This window comes from Carcharhinus amblyrhynchos, chromosome 27 (genome assembly GCF_965287045.1).
Source record: "Carcharhinus amblyrhynchos chromosome 27, sCarAmb.v2.hapA, whole genome shotgun sequence".
In the NCBI taxonomy this organism is placed as follows: domain Eukaryota; kingdom Metazoa; phylum Chordata; class Chondrichthyes; order Carcharhiniformes; family Carcharhinidae; genus Carcharhinus; species Carcharhinus amblyrhynchos.
The window spans coordinates 26,500,268-26,507,306 of NC_137350.1; the positions used below are offsets into that span (position 1 = coordinate 26,500,268).

General features: G+C 43.7%; 1 pseudogene; it reads left to right on the forward strand.

The window, feature by feature from the left end:
• The first annotated feature begins 4,243 nt into the window (after nt 1-4,243).
• LOC145359378 (U1 spliceosomal RNA) lies at nt 4,244-4,392 on the forward strand (annotated as a pseudogene).
• The last annotated feature ends 2,647 nt before the right edge of the window (nt 4,393-7,039 follow it).

Consider the following 7,039-nt stretch of genomic DNA (forward strand, 5'->3'; position numbering starts at 1 on the left):
CCTCCTTCTGCACTGTAGGGATTCTATGATTCAATGAAATGGGGATGTTCACTGATGATTGCACAATGTTCAACACCATTTGCAACACCTCAGATATTGAAACAGTCCATGCCCAAAAGCAGCAAGACCCCATGGCGAGTAACTCACCCCTTGACTCCCCAGAGGCTGTCCACAATCTACAAGGCACAAGTCAAGAGTATGATGGAAAACTCTCCACTGGCCTGGATGGGTGCTGCTCCAACAACACTCAAGAAGTTCAACACCATCCAGGACAAAGCAGCCCCACTTGATTGGCGCCACATCCACAAACATTCACTTCCAGCACTGACACACCTTACAGCCGTGTGTACCATGTAAAAGACATGCACTGCAGGAACAATCAAGGCTCGTTAGACAGCATCCAAACCCACGACCACGACCATCGAGAACAGAGGTGGGCAACCTAGGCTAGCGAATGGGCTGCATGCATGGCCCTCTATCAACTATGGACCTTGAGATTAAAATCAGGCATATGCACGAACTATGACCCCATGAATAAAATTAAATACATCTTGTACACACTGAATATTTCATAACCAGTGACAAGAAATGCTTAATTATTCACATATTGATATAATACACAATGCAGCTGGTTGGATGTGATTCAGACAACAGATGCTTTACAATTCAGCACTGAGTTTACCACCCTGCATTAGATGTGTCCCATAACAGCAAAGGTCTGCTCACAGGTATAAATTGATCCAAACGTTTACGTCGGCTTTGCAATACAATGTTGATGAACGAGACTGGGACTGTTCAATCTAAGTTCCTGTATGCCTTTCCTCTTTAGCTGGTTAATTTTGTCTTCATCCAGGATGTGAACATGAATTAATTCCTCCTCAAACTTGGTTACAGGCATTCAGTATCTGGCATTCACGCATCTATCTGTCCCTAAAGTTGCCACACCATTTATGTTTAAATAGCAGTGAGGACCTATTAGCCTCATGATTATTTTGATAACTATATCCAGGCCAGGACCAGCTTATGTGGCGCAGATATCCATTAAACCACCAGGAAAGCCGATGCTAAGTTTTGTGTTGCCATCTTAAATGCAATATTGCTATCAGAAACTAAGCAGTATGTATGCGAGCGTTACTTCAGTGTGCAATGGTAACTGTTTGGTAATTAAAGTCTGCTGTTTGTCACCTGCTGCCCAAGTCATTCTGCAACAGAAGTTAGCAGATTTTATTAGAAAAAATACTTTAATTTCCATGGTGCTTCTCAAGACCACAGTTTCTCCTGCCAATGTAATGTGGCCATCTGCGCACGTACACTGGTCTGCGCAGACGTCATTCTGATGTACCCAGCCTGCCAGAAAACCTTTATGTGGAAATATGTTTATCCTTCAGAAAGAGCAGCCCATTTTGTTACAGCATGCAAGAGAGGATAGAGAGCAAAGGGAGAAATGGAGCCAGAGTGAAAGGGAGAGTGAGACACAGACAGTCAGACAAAATATTGGTTCCAGGAAACATTACGAAATCTAGTTTAACCTTGAAAATTTCTAGAAGATGCAGTCACGTCTCTCGCTGATATTGTATCAGAGACAAACAGTACTAATTGTACACTCAGCCACATTCTCTTGCCTGTTGCAGATTTCAGGTAGAAATGCATTTTTAAACTAATGACTTTGTATCATGGTATTTCTGGGCACAGAGCTTGTTGTAGTTTACTTAGTAATTGGAGTGAAATGACATGTGAGACAGTTTTGTCTGCGAGCTCCAGTGAATGCAGACTGGGTAACATCTTGTCTCTTTGATGTGAAATCTGGCTTCCTTTTTCACATGGCAGAGAAACACCAGAATTGTGTGTGTGTGGCATGTGCAATCTCTCACCACCATTTGATGTCTCAAAGTGCTTTACAGACAACAAAGTGCTTTAGATTTGTGGTCACCGTTGCATTGCAGGAAACAAGACAGCTAATAGCAAACTCCCACAAACTCTCAACAATATTTTGCTCTGATTTATTATTGTCACATATATTGGGATACAATGAAAAGTATTGTTTCCTGCGAGCTATACAGACAAAACATACCATTCGTCGAGTATATAGGGGAAAATGAAAGGAAAGGGTACAGAATATATTGATGCAGTCAGAGATACTTTTACAGATACTTTTACAAGAGACAGTCACTTTTACAGATGCACCATAGAAAGCATTCTTTCTGGTTGTATTACAGCTCCTGCTCTGCCCAAGACTGCAAGAAACTACAAAAGGTCATGAATGTAGTACAATCCATTACGCAAACCAACTTCTCATCCATTGACTCTGTCTACACTTCCTGCTGCCTCAGCAAAGCAGTCAGCAAAATTAAGGACCCCACGCATCCCGGACATTCTCTCTTCCACCTTAAGAACATAAGAACATAAGAAATAGGAGCAGGAGTAGGCCAGCTAGCACTTCGAGCCTACCCCGCCATTCAATAAGATCATGGCTGATCTGTCGTGTCTCAGTTCCACCTTCCTGCCCTCTCCCCATAACCCTTAATCCCCTTGCCTATCAAAAACCTATCAACCCGCGTCTTAAATATATTTAGCGAGGCAGCCTCCACCACTTCAACGGGCAGAGAATTCTTCAGTTGGGAAGAAGGTACAAAAGTCTGCAGTCATTTACCAATCGACTTAAGATCAGCTTCTTCCCTGTTGCCATCGGGCTTTTGAATGGATCTACCTCGCATCAAGTTGTTCTTTCTATACATCCTAGGATTGACTGTAACGTTACATTCTGCACTCTCTCCTTCTCTATGAATAGTATGCTTTATCTGTATCGTGTGCAAGAAACAATACTTCTATAGGGCATTGGTGAGGCCACAGCTGGAGTACTGTGTGCAATTTTGGGTGCCGTACTTACGCAAGGATATTTTGGCCTTGGAGGGAGTGGAGAGGAGGTTTACTAGGCTGATGCCGGAGTTGAGGGGGTTGAGCTATGAGGACAGGCTGAATAAACTAGGCTTGTACTCGTTAGAGTTTAGAAGAATGAGGGGAGATCTCATTGAGACATATAAGATGATGAATGGGATGGATAGGATAGAGGTGGAGAGACTCTTCCCGCTCAGAAAGGACAGTAGGACTAGGGGTCACAGCCTCAAGATAAAGGTGGGGCGGTTTAGAACGGAGTTGAGGAAGAACTTCTTCACTCAAAGGGTGGTGAATCTTTGGAATTCTCCGCCCGTTGAAGTGGTGGAGGCTGCCTCGCTAAATATTTTTAAGACGTGGGTTGATGGGTTTTTGATAAGAGAGGGGATTAAGGGTTATGGGGAGAGGGCGGGAATGTGGAACTGAGCCATGACAGATCAGCCATGATCTTATTGAATGGTGGGGCAGGCTCGAAGGGCTAGATGGCCTACTCCTGCTCCTACTTCTTATGTTCTTATGTTCTTTAATACATGTGATGATAATAAATCAAATCAGTAGGGTTAGAGAAAGATCTGCTTAATATACGGTAGGTCTATTCAAAAGTCTGATGGTAGCAGGGAAGAAGTTGTTCTTGAGTTGGTTGGGACATGATCTCAGACTTTTGTGTGTTTTTCCAACGTGTGATCAGACCCAATCATCTGTTTTGTGTGATGTTGAATAAAGAATAACTGCTAAGGTTCATTGATTTAATTGGAGAGTTTTAGCTCATTGAACCCACTTGCTTTCATTGACTCTTCAGCAGCACAGAATAGCGTGTCTGGTAATAGAAGTAACATTTGGAATTTCACTAATCTTGATTAAGACTGAAGACTTAAATCTAAGTGATCTATGGTAAAAATTGCTTCAACTGATATTGAATTCTAGCCAGAAGGCTAAGTTTACATTTTGGATAGTGATTATAGTTGGAGTTTAACTCTTTCCCAGATCAAACTTAGAAAACATGAAATTAATTTAACAAATCAAAATGTGACTGTTCCCTCCATGGCCATTAACAGTTGTTGGGGCACCTAGTCCTAAACAGGAGGCTCATACAGTGAGGTGCAGTCAGACACGAGTTACTGAGTACCTTCTGCTGTATGGTAAGTAGAATCCAAAGCCCAACCTCTCGTTACCACCCACTGGGATTGTCTGGAGTGGGATTCAAAGGCCTCACCTTCTGACTCAGGGGGAACTGCTTCAACTTTGGTAAAGGCTTTCGGGTGGCATCCTTCAGGAGTCTACTCCAGCCTGCTCTATTCTGCAATCTTATTTATTTTCGATACAGAATCACGCTGGCTGATGTGAGGGCCCAGCAGGGGTGAAACCATAATCAGACAAGTGGTTCGCCCAGGACGAGGCTATCCCATTGCACCTCGGGTGTGCTGACGCCTGTGATGTCCCCAAATGTGGGATACTCGACTGCTAAATTTGTGAGGGGGGCAGTAATTCCTTCCAGCTGTAGATGGCAGCAACTTCCACTATGTTGCCAGCTGTGCTCTGAGGGAGTTCTGCATACTGGGTGAGGCTGTGCTAGTGGTTTTATTTGCATTATCCAATGTCTTTGCTGATATACATACAGATAAAAGTATTAAACTGCATGTGTTGCTTTTCTTTGAAACTCTCCATTCAGGAGGAATCCGCCTTTCCCCAAATTAATTTCACCTTTTCACCCAACTTTTGGTTTATTTTTCTCCTTGCAGCCTTTGTTCCCCCCCCACCCACAACACTCACCCCCGTTGCAGCATCATTCCCTAGCTGATGGGACACCCTGTATTTGCATTTAGATTTGAATGCACTGTGGGAAGGGTGTCAGGTTATCTCAGAGCTGAAACAAAATGAAGACGTAGCAGTGAGCCGAACAGTTTGTAACCCTGAGGTGGTGTCTTATGTATGCAGCATGAGTCCTGATAGAGTCTATAAATACCAAAGATTTTCACAATGCGGTAAAATGAAGAGTCCAATTGCAATGGCGCAAAATTTCCTTTGATACATTGGGAATTGGTAAAAGAGAGGAGAAATCACAGCCTTTCATCTGTCCGGTCATACAAACATAGAAAATAGAAGCAGGAAGAGGCTATTCAGCCCTTCGAGCCCGCCCCACCCACCATTCATGGCTGATCATCCAATTCAATAGCCTATTCCAACCTTATATCCTTTGACTCCTTTGCCCCAAGAGCTATATCTAATTGTTTCTTGTTTTGGCTTCAACTGCTTTCTGTGCAAGTGAATTCCACAGACTCACCACTCTTGGGGTGAAGAAATTTCTTCTCATCTCAATCCTAAAAAGTTTACCCCACACCCTCAGACTGTGACCCCTGGTCCTGGACACCCCCACCATCGGGAACATCCTGCATCAACTTGTCTAGTCCTGTTAGAATTTTACAGGTTTCTATAAGATTCCACTACTTCTTCTGAACTTTAACAAAGAAAATCCTAATTGACTCAATTTCTCCTCATATGTCAGTCCCACCATCCCAGGAAAACCTTCGCTGCACTCCCTCCACAGCAAGAACACCCTTCCTCAGATAAGAACACCAGAACTGCACACGGTGTCCCAAGTGTGGCCTCACTAAGGCCCTGTGTTAATTGCGTTAAATCATCCCTGATCCTGAATTCGAACCCTTTCACTTTGAAGGCCAACGTACTATATCGCCTGCTCACAAAATTTAATATCCTTCAATTGTCCTCTCCCTCAAATCTCCAGGCTTTTCTTACTGAGATTTTTTCCACCCATTTTGCATCCCTGGGCTGTAATTCCACACATTCACCTTCAGATTACCTTACACAGAAATGAAAAATGATCTGATGCTGTGGAGTTTGTTAACCAGTGATTGGTATTAACGTGCAAGGTGCATTCAGAGATTTATGAGTGATAGTAGAATTCGAAGCACAAACAGGTCAGCCAAGATCCCATTGAATGATGGGACAGGCCTGAGGGGGCCGAATGGCCAACTTCTGCCCTATTTTGTTTTTTTTTAATATACTTTTATCCAGGAACAAATAACATGTTTATGTTGACTACTTCTGTGTTGTCAGTTTGCTTGTCTTACATCCAGTCTGGACGAGCTAAAATTTCCTCCAATTGCGCACCGTCTCCCTGCCACAAACTCTATCGCTGGTGACCATCTGAAGCTGAACTCACAATCTCTGTGTCCTAGTTGATTCCGAGCTGAGCTGCAGGCCACATATCCTCTTGACCAAGACTGCCCAATTCCATAACCCTCATGCCTTCACCCATGCCTCAACCCATCTGTTGCTGAAATACACATCCAGGCTTTTAATGTTCGTCTAACGTTAATTGTATTATAAGTTATGGATGTACAGCTGGAGGGCATTGATTGATTAAACATCTTGAGCGCATATTATGAGAGACTGCTAGGACACTGGATGTTGGTTAGGGAGAAAGCAGGCGTAGGTAATGTTGAATTCTGTAAATAAACCAATTATTAAAACCAACCTCCCAACTTCCATTCTCCATAAACCTAAGCTCATCCAAATCTCTGCTCATCCATGGCCTAACTTCGAATAATTCCCATCGTCCTTTTGCTCTCAGGTCTCCAATGGCTTCCGGTCCATCCAGACCTCAATTTTCAAAGCCTTAGGAGGGAATGTTTTACCCCTGGAGCAGACCAAAGGCCATTGACCTTGAGCTTGATTTTCTGCTTATGGGGTGAGTGGGTCGGAAAACCCTGCCCTTTGTGTTCAAATCCCTCCATAGCCCCCCATCTCTGTAATTTCCTCCAACCCATCGAGGATATCGCATTCCTCCAACTCTGGGATCCTTCACTTCTTTTGCCTCACCATTGATGTCTGTGTCTTCAGCACTCTAACCCCTTAATTCAAAAATTCCCTGCTGAAACCTTGCCACCTCTCCTCCTTCATGTTAAAAACCTACAGGGGCGATTTCTAAATGCCGAGAAACTGGAGTAAATCCTGCTGGTTTTTTCAGCAGGAGTTTTCAAAATGAACCTCCCACACATTGTGCATCACAACGTGCACTAGCATGATTCACGCTAAAAATCAGTGAGCGGGGCCTACACCCGCTGGAGGGGCCGGCAGCATAGCGCTGAGTGCACCATTGTGCACGCACAATAGTCAGACTGCTGGC